This window comes from Neoarius graeffei, chromosome 19, assembly GCF_027579695.1.
Source record: "Neoarius graeffei isolate fNeoGra1 chromosome 19, fNeoGra1.pri, whole genome shotgun sequence".
Classification (NCBI taxonomy): Eukaryota; Metazoa; Chordata; class Actinopteri; order Siluriformes; family Ariidae; genus Neoarius; species Neoarius graeffei.
The window spans coordinates 3,888,981-3,911,809 of record NC_083587.1 but is presented as its reverse complement, the minus strand read 5'-3'; the positions used below and the strand labels follow the sequence as shown (position 1 = coordinate 3,911,809).

General features: G+C 45.5%; 2 pseudogenes; one reads left to right on the top strand and one right to left on the bottom strand.

Moving 5' to 3' along the window:
- Positions 1 to 22,829, bottom strand: part of LOC132867726 (histone H2AX-like) — a 1,044,434-nt pseudogene that overhangs the window by 690,306 nt on the left and 331,299 nt on the right.
- LOC132867717 (uncharacterized) overlaps positions 1 to 22,829 on the top strand; it is a 1,045,807-nt pseudogene that overhangs the window by 694,828 nt on the left and 328,150 nt on the right.

Genomic DNA, 22,829 nt, shown 5'->3' with positions numbered 1-22,829 from the left:
CAACCCTCCCTCGGCTGGACAGGGCGGTCCTTTTCCCAAGTGTTCGGGACATGATGCTCGGAAATGACCCGGCTTGCCACAGTAGATGCAGCACTTGTCCCTCCTTCTGCGCTCCCTCTCAGATGCGGAGAGGTGAGTACGACCCACTTGCATGGGTTCTGGACAGTCACAGAAGGAGGTAGACGGTCTCCAGGTAGAGGTAGGGAGGCTGGGGGGGCTCAAGGCTTGGTGGCGTTCTCTCATCCTGTTGTCCAGATGAATAGCATGTGAGATGAGGGTTTCGAGGTCACTTGGGCATCCAATAGAGGCCAGACCGTCCTTGATGGGGTCAGACAGACCATGGTGGAAGGCTGACACCAGGGCAGTCTCGTTCCATCCACTTACTGCTGCGAGCGTTCGGAACGAGATGGCGTAATCTGCGACGCTTCCTCCTTGCTGGATGGACATGAGCTTTCGGGCTGCGTCGGTACTGATGTCCGCCTGATCGAAGACCCGAAGCATCTCTTCAGAGAACTGCTGGAAATCAAGGCACTCAGGTCCCTGTCTTTGCCAGATAGCAGTAGCCCAGGCTCGCGCCTTACCAGCTAATACGGTGATCACAAAGGCAATCTTGCGGCGATCCGTAGTGTAGGTGGTAGGCTGAAGCTCAAAGGTGAGTTGACACTGGGTAAGGAACTCTCGGCACTCACTGTGCTTGCCGTCGTACCTCTGTGGTGCAGGAAGGCTGGGTTTGCGAGGTGAAGAAGGCAGCATGGCAGGAGGCACAGGAGCAGGAGCAGGAGATGCAGGCAGAGATGTCAGCTGTGCCAGGGTTTTCCCGATTTGCTGAAGCAGTTCCTCGTGGCGGGCGGCACGGTGGTGTAGTGGTTAGCGCTGTCGCCTCACAGCAAGAAGGTCCTGGGTTCGAACCCCGGGTCCGGCGAGGGCCTTTCTGTGTGGAGTTTGCATGTTCTCCCCGTGTCCGCGTGGGTTTCCTCCGGGTGCTCCGGTTTCCCCCACAGTCCAAAGACATGCAGGTTAGGTTAACTGGTGACTCTAAATTGACCGTAGGTGTGAATGTGAGTGTGAATGGTTGTCTGTGTGTCAGCCCTGTGATGACCTGGCGACTTGTCCAGGGTGTACCCCGCCTTTCGCCCGTAGTCAGCTGGGATAGGCTCCAGCTTGCCTGCGACCCTGTAGAAGGATAAAGCGGCTAGAGATAATGAGATGAGATGAGATGAGTTCCTCTTGGCGAGCAAGGGCCTCACGTTGGCTGGTGAGCGTCCGTCCATGAGCTTCCATGGTCCCTCCGAAGTGTGTCAAAGCTGTCATAATTCCCTGAAGGTTGGCCGGGTAGACAGTTGAAGCAGCCTCTGCTGAGTCGGTCATGATGGAGTCTTTCTGTTAGGGTTTTGCTGGGATTCGAACCTGGTTCGTTGGTGTGATGATCCAGCAAACCCCCACTAGGCCACCAGGGGGATGACTCAAAAGCAGAGGCGTGAGGCGGAAGTAGAAAAAGAATCAAAAGGTTTATTTATACTATATACACTATATACAGGGCAAAACAAAAAACAACAAAGAGTATAATCTAACACTGGGAAGACAAAGGGAAAAATAAAATATCAAAAGTTTAAGGTCCAAAAAGGAAAAGGCAAAAATGCAAAAGCTCAGAAGATCCAAAAACAGTCACTACTAAATCCAAAAGAAAGCAAAGTGCAAAACCAAGAACACAGTACAAAGGAAACTGGAGATAAACATAACAGCACAAAGACTCCGTGACAAGAGGACTGAACTCAGGGGTATAAATACACAAACTAATTAAGGACACAGGTGAAGATAATCAGGACAAACAGGCAATTAACAAAAACACAAAACACAGGAACAGTGGCGGCCTCTAGAGGCCAAAATAAACATGACATGAAAAGGAAATAACAGTGGCCTCTAGAGGCCAAAACAGTCCTAGTCCTAACACAGTTCATCTGATTATTTAAATGCTGTTAATGTAATGTGTTCTGAATCATATTTTTTCCTCATGTATTATTGGGGGCTTCTGCCTCCAAACCCCTGGTTATTAATTTCATTCTTGCTCAGTCATTGAATCAGTCAATTGGACTTAAATGCCATTGCATTAGTTAGAAAGAAACTCCACCCCCTAGCATCAACACACACATGCCCAATGTAGTTTCCGTGGTGCTACTGTCACTATCGCACAGTTGTCCTCCAGCACTAGCAATAAATATATTTATTAATTTATTTCATTTCAGTCTATGTTGAAAACGTATCCAATGAAAATGTCTTACCTGTTGTGGCACTCTGTTTTGCCTTGGCCCGCTTCAGTACCTCACAGTGACTATCAAGAGACAAAGAAGTGAACTCCAAATGAAGCGAGGTAGTTAGCGTGCGTGCGCGCATGCACACACGATTCCAATTGAAGTTTTATCCAATAATGTTACTCCAACACCAAACTGATGACGTTATCAACTAAATGTTGCCAGATAACAAAATCTATCAATTTCATGTGTTAATTGTTTATTTTGATCAGATTATGCATGCTAGGTTTGCCCCATTCCATGCACAAAAATAAAGGACACTTATCATAGCAGGGCCCCGCTCCTAGGGGCCACAACCACCATGAGCCCAGTGACACAGCAGTGATGATAAATCATAACTTAAATCATGGTCTCAAGAAAGTATTAAGGTTCATACTGAATATTTGAAGTGGTTTATTACCAGTGGACATGAGAAATAAACTGAATGTTTATCCAAGTGGCTTTACAATTATTGGGAACAAATAAATAAATAAATAATAAAGTCCACCAAATAGAGGCCAGGATGTCATTCCAATTGTGTAGCAGCCACAGGCCCATGAAAAGGAGCACGAAAATAAGTCCCACACCGCCAGCACAGCTGCCGTGATGCCTCCGGCAACACCACTCAGACCACGATGCCAAGCACTAAAGCACAGAGTGCTGGACAACCACAATGTTAAAATGAGCAATGAGCTCACTGCAGTCCATAGCTAGGAGCACAGGCATCACCCATGGCGAACCAAGGCCTGGAGGGAACCAACGCCCAAAACTGGGTCTGGAGCTACACCACAACCAGTGGACAAAAACACTCAAACAAAAACAAACATCAAACTACACAAACACATACACACAAAAAAAATAGAGAAAATAAAAAAAGGGAAATAGGGCAGCACGGTGGTGTAGTGGTTAGCACTGTCGCCTCACAGCAAGAAGGTCTGGGTTTGAGCCCCATGGCCAGCAAGGGCCTTTCTGTGCGGAGTTTGCATGTTTTCCCCGTGTCTGCATGGGTTCCTCTGGGTGCTCTGGTTTCCCCCACAGTCCAAAGACATGCAGGTTAGGTTAACTGGTGACTCTAAATTGACCGTAGGTGTGAATGTGAGTGTGAATGGTTGTCTGTGTCTATGCGTCAGCCCTGTGATGACCTGGTGACTTGTCCAGGGTATACCCTGCCTTTCGCCCGTAGTCAGCTGGGATAGGCTCCAGCTTGCCTGCGACCTTGTAGAACAGGATAAAGTGGCTAGAGATAATGAGATGAGAAAAAAGAGAAATAAAATAAAAAATCTCCAGTGAGAAGCGGCAGCCAGAATGCGCACAACGTACTCTCAACCAGAAGTGGAAAAAGGATCAAACCATGGAGTGTAACTCTAAACAGGACTGCTCAAAGTTGAGTGATCAAGCGCTCACTCCTCATGAACTCCACAGAGCACCTGTTCTTGCTGTCAGTCCATTTGTTGGGCATTCTGGGAAAGAGCCTTTCCACATATACAATGGATGCATATAGTGGTACAGTGGGAGCATGCTGGACCCAAAACCCAGAGGTTGATGGATGGAAACCATCCTCTGCTAGTTCTGTGTTCTTTTATGCCAATGTTTTCCATGAGTCAGGGAATGCAGGTTCAAGACCCATGTGGAGTAACAGGTAAGCAGAGTTCCACACTGGAAGTGTGCTGGGCTCAGAACCCAGAGATCAAAACCATCTGCTACTTTTTCTTGACAGTAGTGTTCTCAAAATTCCCAGCAGAGGCAATAAACTTCATCTATCTATCTGACTATAAATTTATTTGCTGAAGGCAGCTCACTGGCCCACCGTTCCCCGACCTCGAAAATTGCCCACACGGAGGCCTGATGTTTCAGTGTTCTGTCACTAGTTTGGCATTGATCAGTGTCTTTGTATCACGAAGACAAGAACATAGACATTATGGGAATGAAATAAGGCCCACCCCCAGTACCAACTGCTGTCACAGTATGTTACTCATGTCTAAGACTCACAACTCAGAGCTGTTTTGGTATCAAAGTGAATAAGGAAAAATCAGAGTCAATTTCATGGTTTTCTAACATTTTTCACCATGGTGTTCTTAAGCACAAGACATAAAAAGACATAAAACGTAATTAAACAAGTGCTCTGACTTGTATACGTATATTCATGATTGATATTCATGAAATGAGGACATGCTGACATTAAAGCCAGACTTTGCAAGTGTTCGACTTTGGTGCAGACCCAGCAAAGTATTTCAACTGAGCAAATCGAGTACACATAAAAGAAGATTCTGTAGCCGAGATGAGAAACATCTGAGGAACAATCCTAGCAGTTTCTGAGTGACTGTACTATTTCAGTAGGGTGCCCCAATGGATAAGGGACTAGCCTCTTAAACCAGGAATTGTGGCTTTGAGTCCCAGATGGACTGTGAGGACAGCAGGGTAGTGCAGTGAGAGTGTGTTGGGCCCATTACCCAGAGGTTGAGAGATTGAAACCATCATTTGCTAGTTCTGAGGTCTTTGATGCCAATGTTTTCCATGAGCCAGGCATTGTGGGTTCGTGTCCCGTGTGAGGTCACCAGAGTGGTGTAGTGGGAGTGTGCTGGACCCACAAGTTGATGGATCGAAACCTTTCTCTGCTTGTTCTGAGGTCTTTTCTGTCAATGTTTTCCTTGAGCCAGGCATTTGGGGTGTGAGGTTAGCAGAGTGGCGCAGCAGGAGGGTGCTGGGCCCATAACCCAGATGTTGATGGATCAAAACCATCCTCTGCTAGTTCTGAGCTATTTTACACCAATGTTTTCCATGAGCCAGGGATTGTGGGTTCGAGTCCTATCTCGGGTGTGAGGTGAACAGTGCCGCACCGGAAGTGCACTGGGCCCAGAACCCAGAGATCAAAACCATCTGTTGCTTTTTCTATCCAGTTTTCTTCCTAAAATTCCCAGCAGAGGCAATAAACTTCATCTATCTATCTTACTATAAATTTATTCGCTGAAGGCAGCTCACTGGCCCACCATTCCCTGACCTCAAAAATTGTCCATAAGAGGCCTGATTTTCAGTGCTCTGTCACTAGTTTAGCATTGATCAGTGTCTTTCTATCACATAGACAAGCACATAGACATTATCAGAATTAAAGGGCTGATGACACGAACATGACTCTATGCAATTTCTTAAATAAACTATACAACATGGCAAACATGTTAGATTTCTGTTATAATTACGTGAAAAGAAGTTGTTGTTACGCAAATATCCAACTTTTAATTGCACAGCACAAGAAAACTGGGTCCGTGGCTCGCGGCCATGTTGTGACGTCAGCGGGAGAACACGCTGCGGTTCACTGGCTGTTCTACTCATAGACATCCTATGGTTCTACTCTGGTTCTACTCAATGGAAATGGCACATGAAAACGCCGGTGAACTCTCTAGTGCTAGCTCTTCCTCTTCTGGGAGTCTAGAATTGTGTTGATCTCTTCCGAATAGAATCTATGATAGCCTACCCTCTTTACCCTTTGCCTCTCATTGCTAGGCGGCAGTTACATGAAAGCCGCAAGCTTTCACAAGCAAATACATGACTGATATCACGCCGACTTTATGATTATCATGTAGAATCTATAGCTCTACGTACCTTTATCTTATGTCATTTCACAACACATGTTCTGACAGGAGGACTGTCTTTGGATCCAGCATAGCTACTAGTAGACCCCCTCTGGAATACTGGCAGTGTTACCAGATTGGGATTTTTCCCACCCAGTTGAGCGGTTTCAAGTGCATTTTGGTGGGTTTTGAGCATATTTTGGGCTGGAAAACGTCAGCAGTATCTGTTGCCAGATACTGCTGAAGTTTTCCAGCCCAAAATATGTTCAACATATATCTGGTTCAACAGTATCTGGCAACAGATACTGCTGACGTTTTCCAGCCCAAAATATGCTCAAAACCCACCAAAATGCACTTGAAACCGCTCAACTGGGTGGGAAAAATCCCAATCTGGCAACACTGTGTAGGCACTGCTGATGGTAGTAACACACGTTTGTGATGAACTGAATACCCAAGAGATTCTTTTAAGCTGGGAAGGGTGTCAAAACAATCCAAATCGAAGTGTTCAGAGCACAGGACGGATGTTGGTGAGGGCTCCCACTTGTCACAAGTGCGCCTGACTTGCTTCACCCACTTTGCATGCAGCTCGGGATCTCTGGGAAACTTGAATAAACTTACCCCATCCTTGTGGGTTTTGGAGCAAAAGCCGGCAACACAACGCGAAGGCATAATAACTTATATATATATATATATATATATATAATGTATAATAATAATACTAATAATGACAAACTGAACACCTGTCGCATCAACAATAAACTGGTAAGTTAGGAGGAAGGTTCTTTCGCTGACGTCATATAGCTCCTCCTCCTCCTCCGTCTCCTGGGTGCTGCAGCCCTGTCAAATTTGCCCAAATAGCTGCGTTTTTTATCATAACTTGTAAAATAGGCGCCTTTGTGAATTAATATATGGATCATCGGGAATTACTTTTTATGTTATAAAACATCGCCAAAGATGTCAAAAACGTGTCATCAGCACTTTAAATAATGCCCACCCTAAGTACCAATTGTTGTCACAGTATGTTACTCATGTCTCAGACTTCCAACTCAGAGCTGTTTTAGTATCAAAGATCCTGGTAAGTGAACAAGGAAATATCAGAGTCGATTTCATGGTTTTCTAACATATTTCACAGTGTTGTTCTTAAGCACAAGACATAAAAACACATAACACATAATTCACAGAATCATTTCCTGTTGACTCAGGGTAGTTCAAAGCAGAATGTCTGTCCTCTTTCAAAAAACATGGAGAGGAAATGGGCATTTTGCTTTGTTGTGTGGCATATTAAAAAAATGCCATCGGGAGTGACGGCAGAAAAAAAGAACACTATGGAGCGCTTTATACACTCTGTGCACATTACAGTTGCTGTTTAGTTTAACCAAGTAGGTGCCAGATGGTGAAATAATTAAACACCAATGTGCTGTTTCTCAACCCCCTGCCCAAATAAAAAAATTAATAATAATAATAATAATAATAATAGAGAAAGAAGCAACCCCAGAATCATCAAACATATTGAACCAATTCACTGATAAATCATTCAACATATTGTCAAAAGCAATCTCAGGGTGACAAAGGTGAACAAGGACCCCCTGGTGAGCCTGGGCCAAAGGTAAGTATGCATGTATTATTCATTATTATAGCACAACTGATTTATTCTCATTCTGTGGCAGGCATGTGACCAGAAGTGGTAGAAGTAGACCAATTTTATACCCAAGTAAAAGTGCTGTCTTGTGTTAAAAAAAAATCCTTTAGTTAAAGCAGTGGTTCTCAACCGGGGGGGCGCGCCCCCCTGGTGGGGCGCGGAGGTACTCCAGGGGGGTCGCGAGTAGGCTTCATGTATGGAGGGAAAAAAAAATCTGGGGCTAACAGGCTATAGTAGCTAAGCAGATGCAACACATTTACCCATGTCAAAATGCAGGACATTGGACTATTACATACAAATCAATACTATTATAAAATCTATCATCAATCTATCATAAAATCTTGTGTGTGTGGCCGCATCAGTCGGGGGAACTGTGATATGTTCCCAAGCCTTGCAGACTTTATCAGTAATGCAGGCACTTCCCACGATTTCTCATCTGTCTTTCAAGCAGCGTCAGAGCACCTGTCGGTAATGAGAAAACAGTTTGCGGCATACTTCACAGAGGATTATCGCTCTTTTGCGTGGGTTCGAGATCCATTTGTGTGTACTGCTGACGAACTTCCAGTTGACATGCAGGAACAGCTTATTGAGCTGAAGAGTGACAGTAGACTTAAGGCAGTCTTCACCTCATGCCCTCTTTCGACATTCTGGGCAGCATTGATGCAGGAGTACCCGCAACTGTGTGACGTAGCCTTGAAACTGCTCATCCCATTCGCATCGACCTACTTGTGTGAGGCAGGATTTTCAAAAATGACTGCGCTCAAAACGAAATATCGCAATCGTGCGCAAATTGAGGATGACTTGAGACTGTGCTTGTCAAACATTTTGCCAAGAATCGAGGATCTTTGTAAGGCAAAGCAGGCTCAGGTCTCGCATTAACGCAAATGCAGATCACAAAGGCACAGTAAAAAGTAAAACCTAAATTCACGCCTGGTCCCAATTCCCAATGATATCAATAGCCAGCTAATGATAAGCCTAATAAAATACCTAATAAAAACACTAATAATAATAATAATAATAATAATAATAATAATAATAATAATAATGCCTATTAATAATAATAGCATAATAATAATAATAATAATAATAATAATAATAATAATAATAATATCAACAACCAACAACAGCAATAATAATAATAATAATAATAATAGGCCTAATAATAATAATGCCTGAAAGAACATAAGTCTTGTACTACTGCCAACAGCTTAGTAATGATAATAGGCCATAATAATAATAATAATTATAATTATAATAATGCCCGAAAGCAGATTAGAAATGTGGTGCTACTGCCAATTATAACAATAGCCTAATAATGATAATAGGCCTATGTATTTCTATGGAATGGATAATGCTACTACTGCTGCTACTACTACTACTACTACTAATAATAATAATAATAATAATAATAATCTAGCCCAGGGCTAGCTAGCTAGCTAGCTATCTATCTATCTATCTATCTATCTATCTATCTATCTATCTATCTATCTATCTATCTATCGGTCGATATAAGGTGCTGTAGGTCGGGTGGCGTCACTGCGGGTGAGTGTGTTTGGGGGGGGATGGGGGCGGGGCGAGAAGAGGGGCCCCCAACTGCAATGAACCAGCTTTGGTGGGGCCCAGGTTGCAAAAGGTTGAGAACCCCTGAGTTAAAGAATAAAAAAAAGAATTCCTTAAATTACCTTGAAGTACAAGAATAAAGAAGGCAAGAATAAAGAAAGCTTGTTACCTGAGATTTTGGGTAACAATAACTAACAAACTGAAGCTAGATGCATAATCTCTCAAATGTTAGCTAGCCTTTTAATAATTCTGACAATACAACCTTGTTTACATGCTAGGAATAAGCAGTTATAATACAAATTTTCTGATACAAATACAAAATACAGCTCACAACATATATTTGAAATAATGCTGCATTTTTTGGAGAGAAAAATATTGCTATTTAGCATAAACACTCTGCTTACACATGTAAAATGTACATATAAATATTTCACCCTTTTACTTATGATTTCACAAAGCTAAAAATTTGACTGAAGCGATCAGAAGAGAAAAATGAGGTAAAGTTTTGAAAAAATATGTACATCATAGAATTTTGAAATGTAGTGAGTAAAATCAATAGAAAAATAAATAAAAACTTGAAAACAACACTAAAATACAGATATGAGTATTTAAATACTGTAATAGTGTAACAGCAGCTGTAAGTTCCTTCATATGTTTGTAAAGGACATTAACTAGGATATGTATATCATGAAGAATCAAAACTGTGTTTTACAATTTATAATTCTGCACGGTCATCATTTAAAAGTATACAATACAGAATTGTAAACTGCCTTGGTTAAAATGACAGAAATTATGATGTGCTTTATATAAAATACATTTAAAATACTTGTATCAACTACAAATATACTTGAAATAGTGACAAGTTGTGAATATACAGCATGTGAGTGATATCTGTGATGGTCTGCTGTCATTTCCAGCTGCCAAAAAGCAGCAGTGCATTCACAGTGTGTTCAGAAAAGGTCTACACATAGATCAGGCTAGATTGTGCCAGCTAAAGCAAGCTTCTGTCAGCTGCATAATTAAAGCACATTTCTTATGTTCACTAATATGTTTCTCTGCATTTAACACTCATCACAAAACCCACAAAAGTTTTCACACTTTCCAGACACTTGGAAAATAAAGAACTGAATAGTCTAGACAGGGGTTCTCAAACATTTTTGATCTGGGCCCCCCTGACTGTAGCAAGCGTACTTTGATCACCTCCCCACCCCCGACTGTAGCAAGTGTACTTTGAGTCCCCCCCCCCAAAAAAAAGATAGATAAGCTATTATTATTATTATTATTATTATTATTATTATTATTATTGGGCTGTTTTTTATTGTTGTGTATTATTGTATTATTACAATGTTAGACAACAGTCTGAGACTGAAAATGTTCAATTTTGCCCTATAGCCTTTGAAAAATTTATGGATCCAGACGCAGTTCTGGATCACCTCCAAAATTTAGGGTCTTCATTGGGCCAAGACACGTATCTCGTAAAAATTTTCATGAAAATCCGTCTGTACATTTTGTTCTGAAAAGTTGCTAACAAACAAATACATGAACGAACAAACACACTCTACCAGAGTACCAGAGGTAGTGTTAACAAATGTCTCAGTGTGACATATGAGCCTACTTTGTTTGGCAGAGTTCTCGAATTCTCGGCTCAATTTTAGTTAAATGCAGCCTCAGGTCATGCTCAATCTGTGCATGATTGCAGTACTTAGTTTTGAGTGTGGTCAGTTTTGAAAAGCCTGCATCACACAAGTATGTTGACGCGAAAGGTAGGAGAATTTTTAAGGCAACGTCACAGAGCTGGGGGTACTCCTGCATCAGTGTTACCCAGAAGGATGTAAGAGAACAGGTGCTAAAAAGGTGCTTCAGCTTGCTGTCACTCTATAGCTCATTAAGCTGCTGTTGCATTTGCAGTGACAAATCATTTGTGGTGCAAACGAATGAGTCCCGAACCCATGAAAATGACCGGTAGTCCTCCTTGAAATAAGAAACTAACTGCTGCTTAAAGGGCATATTCTGGACCAACTTCATGTTTTTTGATATGAAAGCATGCCCCTTTACACACTCATCCAGAAGGGTAATTTTGCACAAGGCCATCTGTCTACAGCAGAAAAAAATTAAATAACAAAACACATCTGGAAAAATCCCAAGGGAGTCTGGAGCCAGATTCGTGACATTATCTGCAGAAGCACGAGCAGGCTGCGCGAGCTTTGCACGGTTTCAGTGCACAGCCTGTGTAGACCAAGTGCTCCCATTTCTCTCTCATTGTCTGGTCTTTTGGAAAATGATGAGTACTAATCCCATCAAGATTGGTGTTGCTACACCCTCCTACGATACATCTGTTGACCATTTTAATAATTACGCGATAATGTTGAAGAAATTTGCAGAAAACCACCTATTAGGGTTTTGCTGGAATTTGAACCTGGTTCGTTGGTGTGATAATCCAGCAAACCCCCACTAGGCCACCAGGGGGATGACACAAATGCAGAGGCGTGAGGTGGAAGTAGAAAAAGTATCAAAAAGGTTTATTTACAATATGTACAAAAAATATCCAAAAAGTAACAATACAAAAACGCTCAGAAGATATAAGGGAAAAAATAAAAAAAATCCAAAAGTACAAAACAAAAGCCAAAAAACAGAAAAGAAAAGGCAAAAATACCAAAGCTCAGAAGATCCAAAAAACACAGTAAATACTAGGTTCAAAAGAAAAGCAAAATGCAAAATAAAGAACACGGTACAGAGGAAACTGGAGATAAACATAAGAGCACAAAGACTCCGTGACAAGAGGACTGAACTCAGGGGGTATAAATACACAAACTAAATTGAACACAGGTGAAGATAATCAGGTCTAAACAGGCAATTAACACAAACACAAAACACAGGAACAGTGGCGGCCTCTAGAGGCCAAAATAAACATGACACGAAAAGGAAATAACAGTGGCCTCTAGAGGCCAAAACAGTCCTAGTCCTAACAGGACCCCCCCCCCCAGGAGCATCTCCTGACATTCCCAGGGCGATCCGGATGGGCCGAATGGAAGTCCCGACACAGTTCTTTATCTAGGACATCCCGAGCAGGAACTCAGCAGCACTCCTCAGGACCATAGCCCTCCCAGTCCACCAGATATTGCAACCCACTGCAGACCCAGCGGGAGTCAAGCAGGCGATGCACAGCGAACACAGTCTGCCCCTGGAAGATGCAGGGGGGTGGGGGGTTCCTAGGGGCAGGGGCATACGTAGACGTCAGTACGGGCCGCAACAGGGAAACATGGAAAGTGGGGTTGATCCTCAGAGTCCGGGGCAACTGGAGCCGGTAGGAGACAGGGTTCACCCTGCGCACCACCTTGAAGGGGCCAATGTAGCGAGGAGCAAGCTTGCGGTTCTCCACCCGCAGCAGAAGGTCCTTAGTGGACAGCCAAACCCGCTGCCCAGGGCGGAAAGCGTGTGCAGGTCTTCTATGGCGGTTGGCCTGAGTCTGGTTGGTTCTGGAGGTCTGTATGAGGGTCTTCCTGACCTTACTCCAGGTCTTGCGACACTGTCTCACATATTGGTTGACCGAGGGCACCCCCGCGTCCTCCTCCTGGTCCGGGAACAGAGGTGGCTGGAACCCGAATTGGCACTGGAATGGCGACAGCTTGGTGGCCGATGACTGCAGGGTGTTGTGGGCGTACTCCGCCCATGGCAGCCAGGTGCTCCACGATGTCGGGTTATCCATAGCCAGGCCTCGCAGGGTGGTTTCCAGGTCCTGGTTGAGCCTCTCCATCTGACCATTGGACTGTGGGTGAAACCCAGAGGAGAGGCTGGCAGTGGCTCCGATGACCTTGCAGAACCCGTGCCACACTCGGGAGGAGAACTGGGGCCCTCGGTCTGAAACAATGTCCTGTGGAAGACCAAAGACTCAGAAGACATGATTAAACATAAGTTTCGCTGTTTCAAGAGCAGAGGGGAGTTTGCACAGTGGTATGAAGCGGCAGGCCTTGGAGAATCTGTCAACTATGACCAAAATGACCGTGTTACCTTGTGACTCAGGGAGACCCGTGATGAAGTCGACTGCCACGTGGGACCAGGGATGCCAGGGAATGGTCAGAGGATGCAGGAGACCCTGGGGATGCTGTCATGGGTTCTTGGTTCTGGTGCAAACCTCACAGGACAGGACAAATGACCTTATTTCCTTCTCCAAGTTAGGCCACCAGAAGCGTCTTTTCAGGAAGTCCAGGGTCCTCCGAGCTCCCGGGTGGGCGGTGAGAGGGGAAGAGTGACCCCACTGGAGAACCTTGGACCGGGCTTGATGTGGGACGTACAAGAGGCCCGGTGGCCCCGTCCCAGGACCGGGGTCCTGGCGTTGGGCTCGTCGGACAGCCTCCTCAATACCCCAGTGGACAGGGGCCACAATCCTGGACACAGGGATAATTGGCCCGACTTCATTCTCCCTGTTAGTGGCAGAGAACAGCCTGGACAGTGCGTCAGGTTTGGTGTTCTTGGAGCCGGGGCGGTACGAGAGGGTGAAGTCAAACCAACTGAAAAACAGGGCCCACCTAGCCTGTCGAGGGTTCAGTCTCTTGGCTTGCTGGAGGTACTCCAGGTTCTTGTGGTCAGTCCAAACCAGGAATGGATGTTGCGCTCCCTCCAGCCAGTGCCTCCACTCCTCAAGGGCCAGTTTGACCGCTAGCATTTCTCGATCCCCCACATCGTACCGGGACTCCGCAGGACTCAGGCGGTGGGAGAAGTAAGCGCAGGGGTGCAGCTTTCCTTCCGAACGTTGAGAGAGCACCGCGCCGACACCACTGTCCGAGGCGTCCACCTCCACGATGAATGGTTGGGAGGTGTCCGGGAGGACCAGAATGGGTGCCGTGCAGAAGCAGTCCTTGAGGTCTTTGAACGCCTTTTCCACCTGAGGAGACCAGCCATAAGATCCACCAGTCCCTTTGGTGAGGTCTGACATGGGTGCTGCTACAGAACTGAAGTTCCTGATGAACTTGCGGTAGAAGTTAACGAATCCTAAGAACCGCTGAACCTCTTTAACGGACTTGGGAGTAGGCCAGTCCCGGACGGCCAGGATCTTGGCAGGGTCCATTTGGAGTTGGCCTGTCCATACAATAAATCCCAGAAAGGAGAACTCGGGAACATGAAATTCACATTTCTGGGCCTTGGCAAACAGATTGTTCTGTAGCAGCCTCTGGAGAACCTGGCGGACATGGTGGCAGTGCTCCTGCACGGTCTTGGAAAAGATAAGGATGTCGTCGAGGTAGACAAAAACGTACAGGTTAATCATGTCCCTTAAGACATCGTTGATTAGGGCCTGAAAAACAGCTGGTGCGTTGGTGAGTCCGAAGGGCATCACCTGGTATTCGTAGTGCCCAGACGGGGTGTTAAAGGCAGTCTTCCACTCGTCTCCCTGTCGGATACGGATGAGGTGGTATGTGTTCCGTAGGTCCAACTTGGTGAAGACTGTGGCGCCTTGGAGCAGGTCGAAAGCAGTGGACATCACCGGAAGGGGATATCGGTTGCACACAGTGATCTTGTTCAGGCCCCTGTAGTCAATACATGGTCGGAGCCCCCCATCCTTCTTGCCGACAAAGAAGAAGCCGGCACCAGCAGGTGAGGTGGAGGGTCGAATGAACCCAGAGACCAGGGCATCTTTGAGGTATTCCTCCATGGCCTTGCGTTCTGGCTGAGAGAGGGAAAACAGTCTGCCACGAGGAGGGGTAGTCCCAGGGAGCAAGTCGATGGCACAGTCGTAGGCCCGGTGCGGAGGAAGAACGGCGGCCCTGCTCTTGCTGAATACCTCCTTGAGATCCCAGTACTCTGTGGGAACTTGAGATAACTCGGTGAGATCAGGGGGCTCGGCAGGAGACACAGGAGAGCTAGAGAGCAGACAAGAGGCATGGCATGCAGGGCCCCATTCCACAACCTGGCTTGTTACCCAGTCTATGCGAGGGTTGTGGCAAGTAAGCCAAGGAAGGCCTAGAATAACTGGGAACTCAGGTGAAGGAATCAGGTGCAGGGATATTTCTTCCTTGTAACCTTGAGACTGGAAGAAGACTGGGGAAGTAACTTGGGTGACTCTTCCATCACCTAACACTTGGCCATCGAGGGCAGACACGGACAGTGGGACTTCAAGAGGTGCAGTCGGAATATTGATGCTTTGGGCGAAGTGAATATCCATAAAGTTCCCAGCCGCCCCTGAGTCTAACAAAGCTTGACAAGAGTGGACAGACTCACCCCAGGAGATGGAGACCAGGATGTAGATTCCTTGGCCAGGGAGTCCGGGAGAGAGGGTAGGCCCCGTCACAACCCTCCCTCGGCTGGACGGGGCGGTCCTTTTCCCAAGAGTTTGGGACATGATGCTCGGAAGTGACCAGGCTTGGCACAGTAGATGCAGCACTTGTCCCTCCTTCTGCGCTCCCTCTCAGATGCGGAGAGGCGAGTACAACCCACTTGCATGGGTTCTGGACAGGCACTGAAGGAGGTAGACGGTTTCCAGGTAGAGGTAGGGAGGCTGGGGGGGGCTCAAGGCTTGGTGGCGTTCTCTCATCCTGTTGTCCAGATGAATAGCATGTGAGATGAGGGTTTTGAGGTCACTTGGGCATCCAATAGAGGCCAGACCATCCTTGATGGGGTCAGACAGACCATGGTGGAAGGCTGACACCAGGGCAGTCTCGTTCCATCCACTTACTGCTGCGAGTGTTCGGAACGAGATGGCGTAATCTGCAACGCTTCCTCCTTGCTGGATGGACATGAGCTTTCGGGCTGCGTCGGTACTGATGTCCGCCTGATCGAAGACCCGAAGCATCTCTTCAGAAGACAGCTGGAAATCAAGGCACTCAGGTCCCTGTCTTTGCCAGATAGCAGTAGCCCAGGCTCGCGCCTTACCAGCTAATAAGGTGATCACAAAGGCAATCTTGCGGCAATCCGTAGTGTAGGTGGTAGGCTGAAGCTCAAAGGTGAGTTGACACTGGGTAAGGAACTCTCAGCACTCACTGTGCTTGCCACCATACCTCTGTGGTGCAGGAAGGCTGGGTTCACAAGGTGAAGAAGGCAGCATGGCAGGAGGCACAGGAGTAGGAGCTGGAGATGCAGGCAGAGATGTCAGCTGTGCCAGGGTTTTCCCGATTTGCTGAAGCAGTTCCTCGTGGCGAGCAAGGGCCTCACGTTGGCTGGTGAGCGTACGTCCATGAGCGTCCATGGTCGCTCCGAAGCGTGTCGGAGCTGCCGTAACTCCCCGAAGGTTGGCCAGGTAGACAGTTGAAGCAGCCTCTGCTGAGTCGGTCATGACGGAGTCTTTCTGTTAGGGTTTTGCTGGGATTCGAACCTGGTTTGTTGGTGTGATAATCCAGCAAACCCCCACTAGGCCACCAGGGGATGACTCAAATGCAGAGGCGTGAGGCAGAAGTAGAAAAAGTATCAAAAAGGTTTATTTACAATATGTACAAAAAATATCCAAAAAGTAAAAATACAAAAACGCTCAGAAGATATAAGGGAAAAAAATTAAAAAAATCCAAAAGTACAAAAGAAAAGCCAAAAAACAGAAAAGAAAAGGCAAAAATACCAAAGCTCAGAAGATCCAAAAAACGCAGTAAATACTAGGTTCAAAAGAAAAGCAAAATGCAAAATAAAGAAACCGGTACAAAGGAAACTGGAGATAAACATAACAGCACAAAGACTCCGTGACAAGAGGACTGAACTCAGGGGGTATAAATACACAAACTAAATTGAACACAGGTGAAGATATTCAGGACTAAACAGGCAATTAACACAAATACAAAACACAGGAACAGTGGCGGCCTCTAGAGGCCAAAATAAACATGACACGAAAAGGAAATAACAGCGGCCTCTAGAGGCCAAAACAGTCCTAGTCCTAACACCACCAGGTCGTTTTTTCATAAACAAACCAACACTGACATAGGATTCAGAGGGAGGCGTCCCACAGATGACGTCATGAAAATCAGTGTTTGCCAGGAAATTCAAATCGCAAGTTTTTTCAGAGGCGGACCAATTTGCCTCAAATGGCTTGATTTCAACTGAATTTTTCTGGTATTGTGCAAGGTAAAAAAATTGCAGAGAATGCAGAACGTTACAGATATTTGACCAAAGTTTAATATAAAATAGGAGAATTACATTGATCTTGCTCCTGAATTTACCCGTGATATGCACTTTAAGCCCAGACAGGTGATCTGCAGCTGATTGAAAAATAGAGGAGAAATCACTGCCGCATGCCTCAGTGATGAAGTCTGTGAGGCTGGGAAATGTCACAATTTCAGACAATTATGCAGTCATGCCAGAGGACAAGTTTTTGGATGAAAGCATCCACTTTGTCAGCAAGGACCAATATATTAGAATCTCGGCCTTGTAAAGACAGATTCAAACTATCCAGTCTGTCAAATATGTTGACCAAATACAACAAGGAAGCTAGCCACAGGGAATCATGGAGGTGCTTGTCCAGTTCTGAATTGGGCTGCGGATACAGAAACCTCCCCGTGGTGCAGCCTGGGAAACGCTGGCTGAATGAGATGGAAGGACTCACCAGGACTTTTTAATCTGATACTGCCAGTAGGCCAATCTATGTATACTTACTGTACCCACACAATCAAATGATGAAGACACATGCTAAATCCTGACAGCGCCACAAGCACCTGCCCCTCACCGGGCCTGCACTGTCAATCATCTCAGTCAACATCAAAGGTTTCTCCAGGTGCAAGGCAGACATACTGGCAACAATGGCCAACTGTTTTGACATACTGTGCATGCAGGAAACCCACATCAGCCCTGCACAACATTGACCTGTCATCCCTGGAATGAAACTGGTTGCAGAGATCCGACACAGACAGTACGGATCAGCTGTTTTCAGCTGACCAAACCTCAGGATTGAGGAAGTCTGTACCCACACCATGGAGGGGCACATGGAAACCATCACAGTTGCCCTCCCAAACGTCTCTGTTACATCTGTGTACAATCCACCCCAACCCCCTTTATTCACACAGAACTACCAGAAAGATGCAAAAGGAGATTCCACATCAGCAACTTCAATGCCCACAGCGGATCATGGGGTTATGAGACCAACAACCAAGATGGATTTGAAACCTGGCTTGAGTCTAAACACCTGACACTAATCCACAATGCCAAACTACCCAAGTATTTCCACAGCGCCAGATGGAAACAGGGATATTACCCAGACCTTGCCTGTGTGAGCAGCAAAATCGCTTCCAGAAGTGTGAAGGAAGTCCTGGATCCCATCCCTCATACTCAGCACCGACCAATTGCCATCACAGTCAGATCTGCGCTCCAAGCAACAACCATCCCTATCTGTAGAAGGTTTAACCTATGGAAAGCTGACTGGTTGTCATTCCAAAAGGAGATTGAGCACTCCATATCCAACATCACATGTTTATCAAGATATCACAAGACTCCATTTACATCTCACCAACATATCTCAAGACTCTGTTTACAACTACATATCACCAACACATTTACATATTTACTGTTTCCACATGTACCGACACATCTCAAAACTCTGTTTACATGGTCAGTACTTAATTTGTCTTCAACAATGTGCAATTATTGGTCGTCACATGCGTCAATTTTTCCAAGGTGCAATACAGGTGCTTATAGTTAGCAAGTCAACTGTAGTCCTCAGCCATAAAAGCATCCCTGTACTGGCCAGTTCCATCCTTTCTTGGTTGTGTTGTTTTCAGGACAGGAGAAGCCTTTTTCTGTTGAGGAAAGTGTTGTCCAAAACAAGAGATTCCCCAGTTGTTTCACAAAATGTCAATCAATTCCTTGTGTCTGAATGTGCCATTGAAACAACTCAACTGATTGCACACAAATGTTTGCTGCTTCACAAAAAAAGTAGGCATCAAACAGGTTCCTGAACTGTGGTTACCGCCAATGTTGTTTCTTTCTGGGACCATTTCTGAGGAAGCAATTTTTTTTTTTGAAATCAACAGTTGGCCAGAAGCCATTATTGATTCTGGGTGAGTGTCTTTGAATCCCATGGATAAGAAGATTTAAGTAGATGATCTTCAAGGTGTCAATCTTTTAAAACTACCTAATTTCCTGGCATGGGATCCTTGGCCTGCTTCTCATTTTTTGATGCACGTTTCAGGAAGCAGATCAAGCTGAGAACCTCTACGTGGTGATCCTAGTAATCACTTAGGTTGGCTAATCTCAGCAACTCAATTTCCAGATCAAGGAAGCTATACATACTTGAAGTTATGACAATCAGCAATATCAGTATCCTACAGCTGAATGCTGAAGGACTAACAAGAACTAAAAGAGACCTCATCCGCCACTTTGCAGATAAAAATAACATCAGCGTTATACTCCTGCAAGAGACCCATGCCATTGCAAAAGAGAACTTTAACATCGAAGGCTATAATACCATAGCCTTTATACCAAGCAAACATCACTGACTAGCAACATATGCACGCGAGGGTACCCATGTAACATCTATTCAAAGATTGCCAGAGGACAATCGAATACAGTGGATCTGTGTCACCATCGGAGATGTGTCTGTAGTAAATATATACAAGCCCCCGCTTGAAATAGTCTGCATTCATCACCTCCCTTCAGTTACTTCTACAACTATTGCTTGCGGCGATTTCAACAGCAGAAACACCCTATGGGGCTACCTGGATTCCAATACTAATGGAGAGATGATTGCCCAATGGGCCGAAGCATCGGACCTCTACCTGCTCTACGACACCAATGACGGCAAGTTGTTTTTATCTGGTCAACACAAGACCTGGACAAACCCCAATCTATGTTTTGTCTCAAACTCATTGGCGAGCTCATGTAAAAGATCTGTACTGGATAAATTTCCATGATCTGGGCACTGCCCAATTATAATCAGTACCAAAGTAGGGATGAAGGTCAATATTCTCGGGAAAAAGAGATGGAATTTTTGTAAAGCAGATTGGAGTAAATTTACCTCGCTCACCGACTTGCTATTCTCTGAGCTCCCAGACCCCTCTCGACCAGTGTCAGAGAAGTACAAGGCTTTCACATCCATGCTTAACTCAGCCGCTAAGGCCTCCATTCCCCAGGGCAGATGTAACAGCTATATTCCCTGCTGGGACAGTGAGTGCGAGGCAGCCTTCCAAGCCTATAATGCCGCTAGCATTGAGGAGAAACCATCCAAAAGTGAGCATTTAATGCAGATCCTCGGAGAAAAGAGGCAAACATGCTGGGAGGAAAGGGTCATATCAATCGACTTTACCCACTCAAGCCGGAAAGCATGGTGTATGATCAACCACCTTTCAGGACAAGGCAGCAAACCCAAGCCTTGCCTTGTTACCGCTAATTCTATCGCATCTGTGCCTGTGGAAAATGGGAAATGAAGAGGCAAGAGCACCGAATCCAAGCGTCACACCTACGAGGTTAACAGGGAAATAAGAGAAGCCACTACATTACAACCTGCCTCATCTGGCCTCTCTGGACCAGTAACTTTAGAACAACTCATGGATGCTATCCTGTGCCTGAAAAATGGCAAAATTCCTGGAATAGACCTGGTCCACACAGAATTCCTCAAGCACTTGGGGTTCAACGCCCTTAACTGGCTATGCCTGTTCCTCTCAAACTGCCTGTCAACCCTGACCATCCCTGCTATCTGGTGCAAGGCCAATGTGGTTGCTATCCTCAAACCTAAGAAACCTGCCAAAGATCCCAAGAGCTTCAGGCCAATCTCACTGCTTTGTATACCATACAAGCTGATGGAGAGGGTAATCCTGGCACGCATCAATGACATTGTGGAAATAAATCTTCCACAAGCCCAGGCAGGTTTTCGTAAAGGTAGATCCACAACAGACCAAATAGTTTGCCTTGTAAATGACATAGAAGGTGCCTTTCAGAAGAAAGAAAAAGTTGGAGTTGTATACATAGATCTAACAGCCGCCTACGACACCAAGTGGCATCGTGGCCTCTATCTGAAGCGCCTACAAATGATCCCTGATGTGAAGCTCATTATGCTCATGCTCCAGAACCAATCCTTCTATGTCACCACCTCAAGCAGGGAGCAAAGCAGAAATCGCCAGCTCCGAAACGGCTTACCACAGGGATCCGTACTTGCTCCCATCCTCTTCAACATCTACATCATGGACTACCCCACCACCTCGGCAAACTAAGTACCTATATGCAGATGACAGTGCAATTGCAGCCCAAGCCAAAACATACGAGGAGATCCAGACCATTCTAGAGGCAGATTTATCTATTCTCTGCAGCTATTTTCATCTTTGGCATTTGAAAGTAAGTGAGTCAAAGACTGTCTGTTCGATCTACCACCTGTCGACTCGACTTGCCAAAACGGAGCTTGAAGTGAGAATGGAGGGCAAGAAGCTAAGATTCGACCCTGTACCTGTTTACCTGGGCGTCACACTTGACCGCAGCTTAACATTTGGGCCTCACTTAAAGAACGTTGCCAACAAAACATCCAAGCGTGTCAACCTAATAAGGAAACTCTGTGGCCTAGAGTGGGGAGCCAGTTTCATGACATTGTGCACATCAGTCCTCGCACTTGTGTACTCTACTGCCGAATATGCTGCAGCAGCCTGGTCTCATAGTATCCACACTAAATCAGTCGATGTTGTCCTCAATGAAGCAATGTGTATAATCTCTGGCACTCTGAAGCTAACTCCAACAGAGATGCTACCCGTACTATCCGGAATCCATCCATCAAAAATAAGGCGCGACTTTCAGAGCCTCAAACTCACAGAGAAGGCAATTCAACCTGGCGGAAGTAGCATCATCCCAGCACCACAGGACACACTCCAATGGATCTCAAGGCAACATTTCGCCACTGGAGCTGCCAAGCTTACAAGGTCTGGCCCTGCCTCCAACACATGGATGGAAAGGAGATGGAGTGATGAATGGAAGGACTTAAACACCAACCTGCACTCCTTCATCAGCACCCCTTCTCTAATACCACCTGGACATACCCTCCCATGGAAGGCATGGGTTCGGCTCAACCACCTCCGAACAGGCTGGGGGAGGACCAAGTCCTTCCTGAAGATGACAGGAGCAAGCCCCTCAGATGCCTGCCAATGTGGGGCTAGCCAGACGGTCTCGCACATCATCAATGAGTGCCCGACCTTTGGTGCCCCACATGGCCATAGAGGCCTGGTATTGTTGGACCAAGACACGACCATCTGGCTGCTTAACATAGCAATTCCTATATGATGGAAATTACACGATCGACGACGACGAGGAAGCAGATGTTGTTTCATTGTTAAGTGAGAGCAATTGGGACGAGGTTGGAGAGAAGTGGTTCTTCAGAGCACATGGTGGCTTTGGGACCACCATGGTGAAGAAGGAAAGGTAGGTATGCATTGTTCTTTCACATTGTAAAAGCTATCCAAGCTGATGTTGCTCAATAGGTTGAACAAGTTTTTCAGACTGGATGTTGGAATTTTCATCCCCCTGTGTAAATATGTGAGTGGGTCAAACTGAGGGCTTCAAAACAATAATCAAGAGAAAAGACATCTGTTCAAGGGAAAGTCACCACCTCATCACTATTTAGTGGAGTACCTCAGCATCCATATGCACATTTGTCTTGTTCAGTTGGTTAGAGTATAGTGCTAATAACGCCAAGGTGATGCCGTTGCTGGCCAGTTTCATCCTTTACAGGTTGTATTGTTTTCAGGACAAGAGAAATCTTTTCTAACAAAAAGGTAGAAATTTTCAGAGAGTTTGCTCCAGTAACCTAATCAATATAAAATTAGATCATACTGACTGTACAGCTGCTGCCAGCACCTTTGATCTAAAGGTGGGGCTATTAAATATTAGATCTCTTAC